The following is a 19,416-nucleotide window of genomic DNA, read 5'->3' on the forward strand; positions in this document are numbered from 1 at the left end:
TCTCCTGTGATGCCATCTGGTCTTGGGCTTTAGTTTGTTGGAAGATTTTTAATCATAGTTTCAATTTCAGTGCTTGTGATTGGTCTGTACATATTTTCTATTTCTTCCTCTTTCAGTCTCGGATGGTTATACCTTTCTCAGAATTTGTCCATGTCTTCCAAGTTGTCCATTTTATTGGCATATAGTTGCTTGTAGTAATCTCTCATGATCCTTTGTATTTCTGCAGTGTCAGTTGTTACTTCTGCTTTTTCATTTCCAATTTTATTGATTTGAGTCTTCTCCCTTTTTTTCTTGATGAGTCTGGCTAATGGTTTATCAATTTTGTTTATCTTCCCAAAGAACCAGCTTTTAGTTTTATTGATCTTTGCTATAGTTGCCTTCATTTATTTCTGATCTGATCTTTATGATTTCTTTCCTTCTGCTAACTTTGGCATTTTTTTGTTCTCCTTTCTCTAATTGCCTTAGGTGTAAGGTTACATTGTTTATTTGAGATGTTTCTTATTTCTAAAGGTAGGATTGTATTGCTATCAACTTACCTCTTAGAACTGCTTTTGCTGCATCCCATAGGTTTTCAGTCCTCGTGTTTTCATTGTCATTTTCTTCTAGGTATTTTTTGATTTCCTCTTTGATTTCTTCAATGATCTCTTGGTTATTAAGTAGTGTATTGTTTAGCCTCCAAGTGTTTGTATTTTTTACATATTTTTTCCTGTAATTGATATCTAGTCTCATAGCATTGTGGTCAGAAAAGATACTTGATACAATTTCAATTTTCTTAAATTTACAAAGGCTTGATTTGTGACCCAAGATATGATCTATCCTGGAGAATGTTCCATAAGACCTTGAGAAGAATGTGTATTCTGTTGTTTTTGGATGGAATGTCCTATAAATATCAATTAAGTCCATCTTGTTTAATGTATCATTTAAAGCTAGTGTTCCTTTGTTTATTTTCATTTTGGATGATCTGTCCATTGGAGATAGTGGGGTGTTAAAGTCACCTACTATGATTGTGTTCATGTCGATTTATTCTCTTGTGTTTCCTGCGTAGAGAAGTTCCTTTAGCATTTGTTGTAAAGCTGATTTGGTGGTGCTGAATTCTCTTAGCTTTTGCTTGTCTGTAAAGGTTTTAATTTCTCCATCAGATCTGAATGAGATACTTGCTGGGTAGAGTAATCTTGGTTGTAGGTTTTTCCCCTTCATCACTTTAAATATGTCCTGCCACTCCCTTCTGGCTTGCAGAGTTTCTGCTGAAAGATCAGCTTATGGGGATTCCCTTGTATGTTATTTATTTTTTTCCCCTTGCTGCTTTTAATATTTTTTCTTTGTATTTAATTTTTGATCATTTGATTAATATTTGTCTTGGTGTGTTTCTCCTTGAATTTATCCTGTATGGGACTCTCTGTGCTTCCTGGACTTGATTGACTACTTCCTTTCTCATACTAAGGAAGTTTTCAACTATAATCTCTTCAAATATTTTCTCAGTCCCTTTTTTTTTCTCTTCTTCTTTTGGGACCTCTAAAATTCGAATGGTGGTGCATTTAATGTTGTCCCAGAAGTCTCTGAGACTGTCCTCAATTCTTTTCATTCTTTTTTCTTTATTCTGCTCTGTGGTAGTTATTTCCATTATTTTATCTTCCAGGTCACTTATCCATTCTTCTGCCTCAGTTATTCTGCTATTGATTCCTTCTAGAGAATTTTAAATTTCATTTATTGTGTTGTTCGTCATTGTTTGTTTGCTCTTTAGTTCTTCTGGGTTCTTGTTAAACATTTCTTGTATTTTCTCCATTCTATTTCCCAGATTTTGGATCATCTTTACTATCATTACTCTGAATTCTTTTTCAGGTAGACTGCCTATTTTCTGTTCATTTGTTTTGTTTGGTGGGTTTTTACCTTGCTCCTTCATCTGCTGTGTATTTCTCTGTCTTCTCATTTTGCTTAACTTACTGTGTTTGGGGTCTCCTTTCCACAGGCTGCAGGTTCGTAATTCCTGTTGTTTTTGGTGTCTGCCCCCAATGGCTAAGGTTGGTTCAGTGGGTTGTGTACGCTTTCTGGTAGAGGGAACTGGTGCCTGTGTTCTGGTGGATGAGGCTGGATCTTGCCTTTCTGGTGGGCAGGACCACGTCCAGTGGTGTGTTTGGGGATGTCTGTGAACTTATTATGATTTTAGGCAGCCTCTCTGCTAATGGGTGGGGTTGTGGTCCTGTCTTGCTATTTATTTGGCTTGGAGTGTCCAGCACTGCATCTTGCTGGTCGTTGAGTGGAGCTGGGTCTTAGCGTTGAGTGAAAGATCTCTTGGAGAGCTCTCACTGATTGATATTATGTGGGGCCAGGAGTTCTCTTATGGACCACTCTCCTGAACTCTGCTCTCCCACCTCTGAGGTTCAGGCCTGACACTCAGCCAGAGAACCAAGCCCCTGTCAGCCACATGGCTCAGAAGAAAAGGGAGAAGAAAAAAGAAAGAAAATAATAAAATAAAATAAAGTTATTAAAATGATTAAAATTTGAAAGTAAAAAAAAAAAAAGAATAAGAGAGCAACCAAACCAATAAGCAAATCCACCAATGATAACACGTGCTAAAAACTATACTAAAAAAAAATTTTTTTAAATAAAACAGACAAACAGAACCCTAGGACAAATGATAAAAGCAACCTACACAGAGAAAATCACACAAAGAAGCATACACCTACACGCTCACAAAAAGAGAAAAAGGAAAAAAAAATATATATATATATAAAAGGAAGAGAGCAACCAAATCAATAAACAAATCTACCATTAATAAAAGCTCTAAATACTAAGCAAAGATAAACATAATACCAGAAACAAATTAGATGTAGAAAGCAAACCGCAAGTCTACAGTTGCTCCCAAAGTCCACCACCTCAATTTTGCGATGATTCATTTTCTATTCAGGTATTCCACAGATGCAGCGTACATCAAGATGACTGTGGAGATTTAATCCGCTGCTCCTGAGGCTTTCCAGAGAAATTTCCATTTCTCTTTGTTCGCACAGCTCCTGGGGTTCAGCTTTGGATTTGGCCCCGCCTCTGCGAGTAGGTCGCCTCCTGGCATCTGTTCTTTGCCCAGACAGGAGGAGGTTAAAGGAGCAGCTGGTTAGGGGGCGCTGGCTCACTCAGGCTAGGTTGAGGGAGGGGTATGGAATGCGGGGTGAGCCTGCGGCGGCAGAGACTTGCTTGACGTTGCAAAAGCCTGAGACGCCGTGTGTTCTCCTGGGGAAGTCGTACCTGGATCACAGGACACTGGCAGTGGCGGGTTACACAGGCTCCCGGGAGGGGAGGTGTGGATAATGACCTGTGCTTGCACACAGGCTTCTTGGTGGCTGCAGCAGCAGCCTTAGCATTTCATGCCAGTGAAGAGGCTTCCTAGTGTGTGGAAACTTTTCCTCCTTCACAGCTCCCTCCCAGAGGTGCAGGTCTCGTCCCTGTTCTTTTGTCCCTGTTTTTTCTTTTTTCTTCTGCTCTACCCTGGTATGTGGGGGATTTCTTGCCTTTTGGGAAGTCTGAGGTCTTCTGCCAGCATTCTAGGTGTTCTGTAGGAGTTGTTCCACATGTAGATGTATTTCTGATGTATTTGTGGGGAGGAAGGTGATCTCCACGCCTTACCCCTCCACAATCTTGGAGGTCTCCCTGTACACAGGATCTTGATAGGGAGAGCAGATGTGGTAGAAGGTGAGGGAAGGACAGGGAGGGAGGATGAGGATGGAAGAGCTGAACCTCTGTACCTCCATTTACCAACTAGACACAAGCTGCACTGGGCTCTGTCACACCCTGTTTGAACAACCATGTTCCATCCTCAAAAGAGTAGAAATAATTGGTAATATTTACCAAGTTACTATGGGCCTTGCACCATGCTAAGTACTTTACATCTCAATCATGTATCACGTATATAGTATTATCATCCCAATTATTCAGGTGACAAAACTGAACATCAGAGAATTAGGTACTGGCCCAAGGCCACACAGCTACTTAGTGCAGAGCCAAGACTGATAACTCAAATCTAATTTCAAAGTCATTCCTTTAAACCCTCTACACCATAACCCTGTTTCCAAATATTTTAACCCTATTTCCCATGTCTTAACTACTCTTTTCCTCTACATTTATTTCCAATTTTATATATTATATAAACAAATATATATTTCTGTGTGTATATTTATATCTATGTATCTATACCCACACATGTATCTCTATATCTTATCCACATATACACATATATAGATATATAGATATAAAATCTCCAACCCTCATTATACTCCACATTTTGATGCATATATTAGAAGATAAAGCTAAAGCATCCCTAAGAAGTAGTAACCTATGACCCAACCCACTCTTCCATTCATTCACTTATTTTAAATAACAAATAAGATGCCTATAAAAGTTTAGTTACTCTGGGAAATGAGGATGACCTGGGCCTATTTTCTATCCACACAGGACACCTGGAGAAAGAACAGTACCACACAGAAAGGAAAGAATAGAATAGTAGCACGAGGGTTTAATATCTCCAAATATACTTTTGCTGCTCACGCTTATAACAGGATTTAAAAGCAGCCCTCTCCATTTTTCCTGTTCACCTGCCTAAAATTCCAGATAGGATTCCCACATCAACCTCATTGTTTGAACTGACTGTAAGAAGAGGCCTCAATAACAGAATTTTGGTTTGGAATCTGGAGTCTGGATATTACCATTCTTGGCCCCGCTACCTTTTTTTTAACCCCCTCCTGTGCCCTTTATTGTCTCTCTGGTATTATGTACACACATAAGTGACCCCTACTTGACTCAGAACCCCTGTGGGAGCAGGAACTACACCAGGTCCCAGCACAGGCCTTGGCACTCACTCACACTCAGTAAGTGCCTGCTAGAGTCACTCCTAGGAACCACCCCAGCCTAACCAGCCTGACAGTCAGTGTGTGGAACTGGTCGTGTTTCTTCCGGGAATACTCACTCCAGCCCTGGCCGCCCACTTGGCTTACCCATTCCTTTATGTCTAGAGTGTTTTTGCCAGAAACTGAGGTCACAGGAACTGGAAAAATACTGAAAATTTAAAATAACAATAAAAGCTTCCAGGGTACTTCGTTTCTCATAACTAAACTGCAGTCATGCTTTAGAAATCTTTCTTTGGAATTTCACCAACTTGCTTCTCAGCTAGATTGTGACTACCTGGCCACGGTAGCCAAGGTGGATATAAACAGCAGCAGACAACGGTAGCTGGTCATCAGCAACTCCAGGAGTGAAGACTCCACATTAGTGCGGTAGTCCCAGGGGCAGATATGGAGACTTGGCACTTGCAGGCTTTCTGAATACTGCTGGCATTGGAGCATGTCTTCAAAGGGATGTAGCTTAGATAATGGCTACAGGGGGAACTTTGGTCAAGATGGCCTTGACCAGAACCCCAGCCTCTGTTAACACTGAGTGTTTTCAGAACTGCTCATGTTGCTGATTCTTAATGATAACCTACATCTATATTTTCCGAGGCGTGTTTTTAAATAGTTGACACCAGATTACCTTGGGGGAAGCAGGGGAGGGTGGCATTTGGCAGATCGCTCCCCCACTAGGATCTGGGTAAGCCCTTTTGGCCATTTCCTCCTGTTCTTTGATCTCACCCCCTTTCACCTTCTGTGGACTTGGTTCCACTTCAAGTATTTCTTCTTTCTTCAATCTACCCTCCCCCTCTATATGGCATATAAGTCCCTTTCTTTCTACCCATAAGCAGGATCAAGCTGTCCAGAGCCTCTTTCTTCAAAAACCCTCAATGGCTCTCAAAGGCCTCCTAAACTCTGAGTGCATTTTCCTTATCTGACATGCAAGGCCAACTATAATCTAGTCCCAATGTGTCTTTCCACTCTGATCTCCCACTGCTGCCGTCCCTACCTATAGAAATACCCCAAACGTCCACTGGTTTCAAAACATACTCTGTGCTTTCTCACTCCCAGGCCTTTGCTTGTGATCATCCCTCCATTTGAAAGTCTCCATCTAGGAGAATTACGACGCTGCTCAAATGCCACCTTCTTCATGAAGTCTTTCCTGATTCCCTACATTCAGTATGATCTCTCTAAGTTCTAAATCCCAATAGCACTTGATATAAGAACTTCTCTTGGGCTTCCCTGGTGACGCCTGCCGATGCAGGGGATGTGGGTTCGAGCCCCGGCCTGGGAGGATCCCACATGCCGTGGAGCAGCTGGGCCCGTGAGCATTGTAGTATATATTGATATTCTACCTTGTACTATAGATACGTCTGTACCTGTCAGAGTATTCCTACTAGACTGTATGTTCCTTGAGGGCAAGGACTATATGTTAATTATATCTCTGTGACATACCAGGCCCCAGCACAGACTCTCACACATATTACCAGAGTACACATGCATTCTCTCATTTTAAAAAAGCATTTCTTGAACACCTACTGTATGCTAGGCATTGCAATTATATCAATGAGCAAATGAGACAAAAATCGCTGCTCTCATGGAACCTGTATTTATGTATTACAGTGGGGAGAGATAGACAATAGACAATATACAAATTTAGATGTCAGAATCGTAAGTGCTATGGTTGTTAAAAATTGTTTAAAAATAGTCCAAATAGAATTATAAGAAAATACTTCCCTGAGAAGGTGACATATAGGCAAAGAGCTGAAGGAGGTAGGAGAGTGAAGCATGTGGCTTGTAGACACAAGGTCAAGCACGTGCAAAGGTCTGAAAAATATGTGTCTGGAGAGTCTGAGGAACAGCAAGGAGCTCAGCATGGCTGGAGTGGAGTGAGACAGAAGGAAAGATATGAGATCCGAGAGGTAATGGGGAGACACATCATTTGGGACCTTGTAAGCCCTTACAAGGACTTTGGGCTTTTGTTCTGAGTGTGATGGAAACCATTGAAGGGTTTTGAACAGAAGACTGATGTAATATATCTTAATTTTTGACACAGTTACTCTAGCTGCTCTGTTGGACTGAAATTATGGTGGCAGAGAGAGGGCTAAAGCAAGGGATCCAATGAGGAGGTACCGTAATTATCCAGGTGAGAGATAACCTTGATGTGGACCAGGCAGCAGTGGAGGTGGTCTAATTCTGGATACATTCTGTACGTAGGCCCAACAGGATTTGCTGAGAAATTAAATACGGAGTGTGAGAGAAAGAGAAGTGGACTCCAGTGTCTTAGCCTGAGCAACTACAAGGCGGAGTTGCCATTTGCTGAGAGGTAGGTTTGGATTTTGTGCCATTCACTGAGTGAAGACTGGGTTCGGAGGTCTGGAAGCCCTCCCCTCAGCGGTCCTCATGGACCAGCTGCAGCTCACACCCTACAGCTTCTGCCCATGGCGTCTGGCCCATTTCTTTACCACTGCCAGGCTTTGTGTTCTCTGGAGTGGCCACACCAGGCTGAAAGAGCTCTGAATCTCAGTTGCGGGTGGATTTCTGAATCTGCTCTTTCTCTATCCTTCAGAGTCCTCTTTTACCCCTCTCTTAGCCACTTTTTCCAGTGTATCAAACAATACACTAGTATAAAACAATTCTTTGTATTATATTTTTTCTGTTCAAATCACTGGTGTAATTTCTGATTGGGTCCTGACTGATATAGTCAGGGAGAGGAAAAGACCCAGCAAAGGAGCAGTCAGTGGAGAACACAGACGGGTGCAGGTGGGTGCGGCCTGGAATCCAAGGTAAGAAAACATTTCAAGAAGGCAGGAGTAATCCAGTGTGTCACATAGTTCTGATTTCATGTAAGAGAAGGATGGAGAATTGACTTCGGGATTCAGGAATGTGGAGGATATTTGGTAACCCTGAAAACAGCATAGACCAGTGTTACCTGCCCAGCACCCCTCCCCCGCTCCCCAATTCATGGTCTCAGTGCCCTGATTTTTGCTGGGAAGCCATTCATCGTCTTCTCTCATTACATATAGTTTGAGTAGGCTTGACCCCAGAGCTGGGCATGTGATCTAAGCCTGGCCAGAACGCTGCATCTATTCGTTACTATGATTGGTTCAGAGATGAGCACATAACCCAAACTGCTTCAATGAGATTGACACCCAAGACATACCAAGACTAGAGCATCCAGGAAATAGGAATCCTTTTCCCACTGGACATGAAGCTGAGAAGACAGGCTATAAGCTCAAAGATGCTGGTAGTCATCTTGCCACCCAAAGTGTAGAGCCTGACTGAAAAATGAAGCCAACACAGAGAAAGCAGAGCCAAGAAAAACCAAATTCCAATGACATTGGTGTGAGCCTTTGGACCTAGTTAGCCTGAAGCCACCCCTGGCCTTTTTAGTTACATGAGATGATAAACTCCTTTTTTGTTGTTCATGACCATTGGATTTTAGTTTTCTTCACTTACAACCGAAAAAGTCATGAACACAATATTGATGTTTAATTAGTGACTGTAGAATCGAAAACAGTTGATGAGAAAAGTGACTTGCCCAAAGTCTCTGTGGCCAAGATGACTCTATATACACCAGGTCTTCTAACTCTAACAGTTCTTTCCACTATACCAGACTCTGCTAAGGAAAGCAGCAGCATTTGTTACGACTGCCATTAATCAGCTTAGTGGACTAATAGATTTCAGTATGACTGAAAGATTCTCCTGGATTGTGTTGAATGGCTGTTCTCTTTTCCCCCCATGGCATGGGAATGTGTTATAGTGAAGAGAAGAGAATGTCAGAGCATCAAAGTTGTGAGGCAATGTGACCAAGGGAACTAGTAAAAACTCTTTATTTTGAAACTAATTGGAAATATGTAGAGATTTATCCTTTTAAGAATATCCATTCTTGCCCAGGGTCAGAGCAATATAAATCATAGCCTCAATTTTTCCTTTAAACCCAAATGTTGTAATTAAAGCTGATTTGCCCCCTTTATTAACTCAGTTGCAGACAATAAACTAATCTGACAACTGGTCCCCCTCAGCAATGGGTAGCTAGGGAAATCGGCTTCCTCAGTGAGTCACAAATGTGTGTTAAACCACTGTTTGTCTTCTGGACACCTTTCCCTGGCCACATTAGGAGATGTCCCTGGTTAGACACAAATTTAGATCCCTGTGAGGTGGATGGACAACTCTGTCTCAAAGCTGCCGCATGGCATCACCCCAGCGCTGTGTCTGAGCCCCAGGCACAGGAGGAGGGTATGATGGCCCCGGTGCTGAAAAGGTGCTTTGTCTGTGTCTGTGTCTGTGTGTTTTAAAAATCTCAGAGCTTAAATCAACCAATGAAATATTCATGGGGATCTAAAGTAGTGGGCAAGCTAACGGCCTTCTTATGGGAATATCAATATTCTTGGAGCCAGTCTTAATCCAATATTCAGAAAGCTTCTCTTCCCCCTTCGTCACTTTGGATTCAGACTTATTTTCGGAAACCCTCCACCCTTTCACAATCCTGCTGCATTAACAGGATGGGTGGTGACGGGGTGGGGGAGGGGACCAAGGGCAGAGCAAGATGACGAGAAGAAGGCCCTGTGGGGTGTGGAGGGGGCTGGGGATGAGGAAGGGCTGCTCTCCCACACGCAGCCATAGGTACGTCCAGGAGAGATGGTCAGTGTGGACACCCTGGGAAGCTGGAGAACGTGTGCACAGTCGGGTGACTGGCTTCAGTGTTTTCGTCTGGTCTATGGTTCTAGGTGTGCACGTAGGATTTTCCTTCCTGGCAAGAGCCAGAGGGAGAGGTGGAGAGAGGGAGAGAAGGAGGTCCTAACCAGTGTCATGGAAGGCAATTACTGCTGGAGAAAGAAAATATTTTCCTTCATCCATTCTCTGTCACATGTGGGTGCCCCTCATGAGGGTAGAAAGAGGTACAGCATGAGCGTCTACAAAGACAGAGTTTGCCCAGCAGACAGCTCGTGTGCTACACAGTAACCCCTGCCTGTCCCCGTCCCCACCTGGTCCTTCAAGCCTGCCCACCTCCACTCCCCACCAACCACATGCCTGCCCTTAAGGTAGGGTGGAATTCTACATTCTCCTTTTCCCTTCTCAGCCTCTCAGTTCAGACTGCCAAAAAAGGGGCCAGTTCGGATGGTGGTTTCCTGGTGTGGGTACCTGTCCCTCAGGACTGGATTAAGCTCTGCCAACTCATTTCAGGTCTGCCCGCCCAGAAACCATGGAGCTGCCTTCTCCCCAGGGCTGGTCTGTGTACCTGAGAGTTACCCAGCACTGCCCTCTCGGGTGCCCCAGGAGCTGCGGGGGAGCAGAGAGACTTCTTGGAGACTGGTGCTCAGAGCAGTACTGCCAAGCCAAGCTGGGAACTGAGGAAGCCCAGTTACAGGCATGGTCGAGGGAGGGAGGTGTGGACAGCAGGACTGGGCGGGGAGAAGGCTTCTCTCCACACACACACCCTCTTCCCCTAGCTGGCTTCTCTCCAACAAGAGTTAGCGAGCAGCAGTGTTCAGTGCGAGGCCTCAAAGGTTGTCAGTCAGCTGGAAACCCTACCCTGTGGCTAGGAGGAGATGCAGAGGGGCCCCTGGCCATGGGCACTTCCCTGTGTATTTCTCTTCCAAAGGCTAAATCTTCAAATCCAGGCTTTAGAAAAAAAAAAATTTTTTTAACTTTCTGTGCTTTAAGGCTGATGTGCTATAAATTTGGGGAATTAAGCGATGAAGTCAATTTTACAAATCAACTCACTGTATTTCATCTCGCATGCTGAGGCTTCTTGATGCAGAGCTTGGAAAAGGGAAACTCCTAGAGTCAAAGCAAGGTATTCGGATTTTCTCTAGAGAAGCTTGAACCCTACTAGGTACTAAATAACAGGTTGACCAACAGTAAAGAGAAAAGTGCAAGGAATGAAGAGGCCATACGTAAGAGGCACTCCCATGTTCATGATGTTTCTCTGAGTCAGCCCACTCTACAATTACTCAGCAAACACCTACAAGAACCCCCAAGGGTCCTCATAGCCCACTAACCTTGAACCACATCACCTCCTGTCTAACACTTCTCCTTCTCCGGACACATCTAAGTCAAGGGGTGTTATTTCTTCGGGACACTTGCTTGCTAGTGTGGTGTGCTCAGAGTCTGTTGTACGATTATCTTGCAATTGCAAAGGCCAAAGAATCACCGCTTCCTATTTTTTATGACTCTGATGAGTATTTCAGAGATGCTATTCCCCACCATCCACCCACCACAACCTTCACAAGAAAAAGTGAAAAGCATGGATCCACATGCCACTGCTTTATGCTCTCACAGAATCTGGCTCTGTGCTTTAGTTTACCTGCTGTGTGACCTTGGGAAAATTACTTTACTTCTCTGTGCCTTAGTTTCCTCATCTTCAAAATGGAGATAATAATAGTACCTATCCTGTGGGTTGCTATGATAAATAAATGAGATAATATATGTAAAGATTTCTAGAACACATACTAAACGCTGTAGATGTGTTAGCTAACATGATTACTATAATAATTATTATTGGTGCCCCCAAAATGTTTGTTGAGAAGAATTCTGCTCAAGTTCCCATGGAGGAAACGTCCTCATTCATTAATTAATGTGGAGATACTGAAGCAGCCAGTCTGCCCTCAAGGCTTTGTATAACTTAGATCTCACCTCAATACAGCTTGATTCAGCTCCACCAAAGGGAGAGCAGAGTTTAACTCCTATGATATAAATAGGTGACTGTAATATAAATAGGTCTTAGTTGAGGACCTGGCTGGAGAGGCTTCACCAGGAACTTAGCAAGACTGCACCATATCTTTGAGCCCAGGATTGACAGACTGAGCATGGAGAAACCTGACCAGTCTTGCTGGCCATTCTTTGTTCTGTCTAACCAGTAGCCCGAGAATACTGTGGCACAATAGTGACAGCTTAGATAAAATCCCTGTCTGCACATTCTCAAGCTGACGTCCACACATTCTAACTGAGGTAAAAACAAATCCACTGTCTGAACCTAAGTCTGGCATTTGACATAATCCAAGTACTTACTGTCAGGCTATGATTGTTGCTGTGTAATGCACCCTCCCTAACACTTTATGCTTCTTCATTTGATCCTCATAATATCCCTATTGGTAGGTAAATTTTACTTTTCTCCCCATTTTACTGCAACTCAGAGAGGTTAAGTAACTTACCCAAGGGCACACAGCTACTAAGTTGCAGAGCTGGGAACCAAATCAGGGTATATCTGACTCCTGAGTCTGTGATCTTAAACAGTAGCCTTTATTGTTAGTTACATTCAAACTGTTTTTAAAAGGAATCTGCCATATAAGAATATGGAATGCCTTTTGAAATCAATATAGATTCTTAACAACGATTCCTCAGTCTCCTGTTGTTGAAAATTAAGTGCTTTGATGGCTCGTGCCCCACAGGCTGGCATATGCTTTTTCCTTTACAGTCTTTTCAATAACAGATCCCACTCAGAATATTCAGCCATAGATCCTAGCCAAGGTTAGCATGCCAGCAGTTTCCAGATATGTTGCATCAGGCATTACCTATAAGCTATAACTACTACATATTGAATCCACACAATTGACCCATGTCTTTAAGAGCAAATAACTAGGCTGACAATCTGTTATTAGCTTGAATTCTCTGTTGTTCACTCTCTCCACACCCATATTTAAGATATAGGTCAGTCTGAGAATCCTTATAGCAGTGTTTTTCAAAAATGGCTTGAGCCCCCTTAGTGGACCATAAAAATAATTCTGTAGATCTAAGCAGTCTACTTTTTAAAATTAAACAGAATAGTATAGATTAGAGAATGGAGTGTATCACATGTAGTAAGAGTTCACAATGCTGCGTGAGACTTTTTTTTAGGTATGTATGTTTGTAATGAATCACAATATGAAATCCATTTCTTATTGTGAAAGCCATGGTTTTAAAATTTTAGACTCACATTCCCCAACACTTTGCCTGTCAAAGGGAATACTGGCATGAACCGAAGTCACAAGAAGGGAGTAAAACTGGGCCAAGATCCTGAGAAGAAGGATAGGGCAGGAAGGGGAGATTTTGATGGGAGGAATAAAGGAATCAAAAAACTGTCTTTCTCAACAAAACTGATCTCTCTTCTTGAGAACAGTTAGATGGGATTGAGAGGGCATCTCCTTGGAGCTTCTCTTGAAAAGCTGAACAGGAAGAGGATAGTGTCGGGGCAGAGTTGGGGGGTAGGATAAATTGATATTGCCTAAGGATGACTTTGGCCCACTTAAAGTTCTTATCAAATTTTGATAGTAGGATTTTGAGGCTCCCAGTGCCTCACTAACATGGTAACAGAGCTGAAAGCACCTGACTCTAACTTTCCCCAGGCAAATACCCATGAGCCAAAGGAGGGGCAATAGACCACTTGGTTCCAAACTGGTTTCACATCAGTCTTTTCTAAAAATACACATTCCAGGGCTTCCGCCTTATACATACAGAATTATAACCTCTGAGGAAGAATCCAGGAATATGTAATTGTTAAAATCTTCCCAGATGATGCTGGTACAGTCAGCCCAGCCATGGTTCCCAAACTGACAATTGGGCCAACAGATCAACTGAAATAAAAAGTGCCCTTGAAGTGAGAGTTAAGGGCCTTGCTGGCTTTGCAGTATACCCATGAGAACAAATCTTGAGCAACCAGAGTGGTAGGAGGGAGTTCTTGAGTCTAAGCCTAAGAGTGGGACAGGTAAATATTCACATGGGAGGATGCATGCCTAGGGCCATGCATGTAGGAGCACTAGCTCTCTGGCTCTGGGTGCCTAAGATAGCAGTCTGCTTATGGCTCTGCTTCCATGTGGTCTGAAGGTACCCAAGGTACCAGGCATCTGTTTTGAACCACCCCAGGGGCCCTGAATCTCACACATGAGTTTTGGCAAACTTTAAGGATGCTTTGGTTTCCAGGAGTTCTTTGCCAGGCACCATATTTTGTCCAACAAGAGTTACTGGAAGAAGTCAGCACAAGGACTTGGACAAGGATTAAGGCTTTAGGGCAGGGGAACACTTCCTTATCTTTCCTGTAAACAAGATCTCTAAAGGTCCTTGTTACCAAAGGCAAGAGTAGAGTGAACTCCTTCCAAAGGCTAGTGTTCAGATAATTCTGAAGGGCCCGAATCTCAGGTGTGGATGACGAATAGCATTTCCTACTGGGAGTCTATTCTCCCCAAGGTAGAGAAGTATTTCTTTTTCCCAGGCATTAAGTTCTATATGCCTGGAGAAAATCTGCAAATGGAAAGGACAGGAGGACTATTCTGTCCTGAAGAGTAACACAGATGCTCATTCTGGCTAGCATGGGCACAGAAGCCACATGGTGCCGGTAAATTTTCCCCACACTGGCATCCAGAATGCACAGGACTATTCCATTAAAAACAGTCACTGAAATTCATCTGAACCACCAAATTTCTGATTTCCAGTTCTTGTCTTCCATATCTAACTGGCTGCTCTGGTTTCTGACTTGTTTGTGCCAGTGGAATGAGAATCTCTGATACTTCCCTGCCGTAGCTATAAGAGACTACTCATTCACACCCTGATACCCATCCCAAATGCCACTTTGGGATCTCCTCAGACAAAGCCAATGGCCTCCATACTCTCTTGCTACTGACCTGGCCCACTCAAGACTCCATCTTTTTCACATCCCATCACAATAAAGCATGTCACCTGGAGGCCAGATTGCTGGTTTTAGGAAACAATGACAGTCATCATCTGTTTTCCTTATTATGGTGGGGACTTGGGCTTCAGCTCTTAGATTCTCAGAACCATCAGTATGGCAGAGAACAAATGATATTCAGTCAACAAATAAGCATTGGGAATCCCCTGTGTGCTGGCACCATTCTAGGTGTTGGGACGCAGGGAATAAGACGGGCAAGTTCCTTGCTCTCAAGGAACATACGTTATAGACATGAGACACAAGTGTTTGCTGACAGTTTTTGAACCACATTTTACATCCTGAAGGGACTCAGATGTTGGCAAGACAGAGATGAGGCCTTCCTGAGAATGTGTTTTCAATATTTTCCCTTCTCTTTTAAAAGGATACTGGCCTGGTCATCAGAAAAGATATTAGGGTAGATGAGAAATGATTAAAACTGTATGAAACAGTCTTTGCTCTGAAACTTAGTAAAGCCTTTTAAAGTCACAGCACCAAGTAAGTACAGTAACTCAGAAAATCCAATACCTTACTAATATTGGAAAATTGCACCCTCTGCAAGCCCAGCAATTACTCTTGGTTTCTGTTTCCCATTTCCATAATAGGTACCAGTTAGATGTCTCAAGATAGATAATTCAGCTACTTCTCTTTTAACATTCTACCATCCCAATTTTTCAGACTTTCCAAATTAAGTGGACAAATGGCCATGACTCTTTCCTTCCTGCTAAAAACACTTCCCACTCCCATCCTCCAAAAAACAAAGTAAAAGAACACACCAAAATTGCTAATCTCTATTAAAAGGAATATAAGATGTTGAGTTATTTTCTTGGCCCAGCCAAGACATTGCCAGATGACCTTTTTCAATCATTTAACTTGTCTGGTGAGATTTTTAGAAAGTAAATTTGTCTGGCAATTTTTTTCCCAGTTCCCATCCTGGAAAGTCCATAATGACAGGAACTTCTCTAGCCAGGGCTATTCCTGGGTATCAGGAGGACAAAGTGACAGTACACAGGGTTCTTGCTGCTTACTAAAAGAGGCAACCATCTCTCCCCAGTGTATACTTTCCTTCTGTAAGGATGCACTGAGGCCAGTAACAACTGATGCTGGGCCAAGAGTGGAGAATCCGGGCTTTTCATTTTCAGTAACACTCCATTAAAAAATCTTCACCTGTACTAGGTGTTTCGTTATTTGTGAGCCAAGTCATACATACACACACACACACACACACACACACACACACACGCACACACACACACACACACAATCATTCAGTCAACAAATATTTATTTATCACCTACTCTTTGCCAGCCCAGAGTTAATGACAGTGTGGCTTTCTCAGCATAGGAAGCCTATTGCACATGCTTTAAATGAGCCACATACCCCAGGAACAGTTTTATAGCATAGAATTTATGTACTTTATTTACCACGTAAATTCATTCTATTTTCATTTTCAACATAGAAAATATGGAAATACAGAAAAGTAGAATAAGAAGAAATTTCTCTTAAGACCACCAACCAAAGATGACTACTGCATTTACATTTGGTTTATTTTCTTTCCATTTTTTTCTGTATTGAGCTTCTATTGCAGTTGTTTAACATAGATGTGTTTGTACTGCACATACAATTTTCTATCTTGCTTGTTTCACCCTCTTATTGATACAACTTATGATTTTTTCCAAGTGAAAAATCTTGAGGCTTGGAAAAGGATTCTAAGAAGATGGTGGAGTAGGAAGCATCAGGAACCCGTCTCCTGACCTAGACAATAATTGCACTGACAGAACCTGTCTGATATAACCATTTTGGAACTTTGGAGTCTACTGAGGATTGCAACTTCCAGGGGAAGGTTTGGATGGTAAATTGTGGTTAATTTTGGTCAATTTCAGCTTTTCAAACAGTCGCAACTATCCATCCTGCACCCTTAGCCCCGTGTCAGGCAACTGTGCATGTGTTTCTCTGCACACAGTTTGCACAAGTCAGGGTGGGCAATAAGAACCCCCTCCTTGAAATATCATGGATCTGTGCTCTGGTCTCTGATAGCTGCTTATAATCATTGAGATGTAGACAAAGAAATGGGCAGCCATTTTTGTACTTCCCCTCTTTGTGACTAGTCCCTCCCCACTGGCTGAAGTGACTTCCAGCAGATTTAAAGGGCTAGTGCTCTTTTATTTCTTCTCGTCATTTTTTTCTTTTTCCCCTTTTGGTTGCCAGACATTAAAGACTAGGTTATTCAAAAGCAACTGCATATATAGAAAAATTAGAAAATGACCATGCACACCCAGGGAAAGGTGCAGGCTCAAAAAAAACCTGAGAAGACCCTAAGTTTACACCTCAGGATTATCCTTGGCACAAAGAAAGTGTACAACAATTTAAAAATCAAAAACAATAAACAAAAACTACAGCAAAAAAGGCAAACTCTAGGGAATGAGAATCTGATCTCCAGAGTAACCACATTATTAGATTTAAATGTTTAGTTTTCAACACACAAAAAAATCACAAGGCATACAAAAAATGGGAAAGTATGGCCCATTCAAAGGGAAATTTAATAAATCAACAGAAACAGTCCCTGAAAAAGACCTGATCTACTAACAAAGACTTTAAAACAACTGTATTAAAGAAAAATCAGAGACCTAAAGGAATATGTGGAGGAAGTCAAGAAATGGTGTATCAACAAAATAGAAATATCAATAAAGAGATAGAAAACATAAAAAAGAAACCAAAAAGTAATTCTGGACCCTAAAAAGTATAGTAACTGAAATTAAAAATTCACTAGAGGGATTCAAAAACATATTTGAGCATGTGGAAGAAAGAATCAATGGACTTAAAGACTGGACAATGGAAATGATTAAGTCTGAGGAACAGAAAGAAAAAAGATTTTAAAAAATTAACAGAGCCTAAGAAGCTTGTGGGACACCACCAAATAAACAACATATGCATTGTGAGAAGCCCAGAAGGTGAAGAGAGACAGCAGCGGTTAGAGAGGATATTTGAAGAAATAATGGCTGAAAACTTCCTAAATTTGATGAGAGACATTAATATAACCATCAAAGAAACTCAACAAACTCCAAGGAAGGTGAATTCTAAGAGACTCACACAGAGACACTTTAGAATAAAACTTTTAAAAGACAAAGACAAAGAAAGACTCTTGAAATCAGCAAGAGAGAAGTGACACTTCCTATGCAAGACAGCCTCAATAAGATTATCAACAGATTTCTCTCAGAAACTTTGAAGGCCAGAGAGCTCCAAAACAGAAAAAAAAAAAACCTGTCAATTAAAAATCCTATATCCAGGGCTTCCCTGGTGGCACAGTGGTTGAGAGTCCACCTGCCGATGCAGGGGACATGGGTTCTTGCCCCGGTCCGGGAAGATACCACATGCTGCAGAGCGTCTAGGCCTGCGAGCCATGGCCGCTGAGCCTGCGCGTCCGGAGCCTGTGCTTCGCAACGGGAGAGGCCACAACAGTGAGAGGCCCGCATACCGCAAAAAAAAAAAAAAAAAAAAAAAAATAATCCTATATCCAGAAAACTGTCGTTTAAAAGTAAAGGAGAAACTAAGACATCCCCAGATAAACAAAGCTGAGGGACGTTGTGACTACTAGACTTGCCCTGAAAGAAATGCTCAAGGGAAAATTGCAAGGTGAAATGAAAGGACACTAGACAAAGCCATATAAAGAAATAAATATCTTAATAAAGGTAAACAGATGGACAATTATAAAAGTTAATAGTATTGTAACAATCATTTATAACCCCACTTTTTTTTCTAAATATGACTTACAAGAGTATTACATTTTTAAAAAAAACAATAATTAGTCCAAAAGCTAGTATAATTGTAAATATTAGTTTGTAACTACACACTTTGTTTTTTACATAATTTAAGAAACTAATACACTTAAAATAATTATTGGTTTATATTTTGGGGCAATGTATAACAATGTGATTTTGTGATATCAACAACAACTGAAAGGGGTGGAGACAGAGATGTTAAAGAAGTAGAGATTTTGTATGTTATTGAAATTAAGCCAGTATAAATTCAAATTATATTGTTATAATTTTAGGATGTTAAATGTTATTCCCAGGATAATCACAAAGAAAATACCTATAGAATATACACAAAAGTAAATGAGGAAGACACTTAAATATCTCACTATATACTGTGGATCCATATAAGAACGTAAAAATCTATCTAGGGATATTTTTTTAAGCCATTTGTTCTTCATTGGGATTATACTTCTATCATAATAGTACTGAACAAATAATAATGATTATACCTTTACTAAGGTTATTAATTATATTGTGTCAGAGGCTATCACATTACCTATATAATTTCATTAAATCATCAAAGCTATTTTTTATGTACTTTTAAAAAGCCTTTGGTCATACTGTGCGGTATGTGGGATCTTAGTTCCCCAACCAGGGATCAAATCCACACCCCCTGCATTGGAAGTGTGGAGTCTTAACCACTGGACCACCAGAGAAGCCCCCATCAAAACTGTTTTTTGAAATTAGTGGTATTTCATCCTCACTTCACAGATTTTTTTAACAACTGTAGCTTAGAAAGTTTAAATGGTAATTACATACATTTAACAAAGAATGAAACAAGAATTGGAACCCAAACTATCTTTTTGAGGTGTAGTTGATTTACAATATTGTGTTGGTTTCAGGTGTACAGCCCAGTGTAGTTGATTTACAATATTGTGTTGGTTTGAGGTGTACAGCCCAGTGATTCAGTTATATTTTTTTCAGAGTCTTTTCCATTATAGGTTATTTCAAGATATTGAATATGGTTCCCTGTGTTATACAGTAAATCCTTGTTGTTTATCTGTTTTATATATAGTAGTGTGTATGTGTTAATCCCATACTACTAATTTATCCCCCCCTTCCTCCTTCCCCTTTGGTAACCATAAGTTTGTTT

The sequence above is a fragment of the Neophocaena asiaeorientalis genome, unplaced genomic scaffold (genome assembly GCF_003031525.2).
Source record: "Neophocaena asiaeorientalis asiaeorientalis breed wild unplaced genomic scaffold, Neophocaena_asiaeorientalis_V1.1 scaffold182, whole genome shotgun sequence".
NCBI classification, from domain to species: domain Eukaryota; kingdom Metazoa; phylum Chordata; class Mammalia; order Artiodactyla; family Phocoenidae; genus Neophocaena; species Neophocaena asiaeorientalis.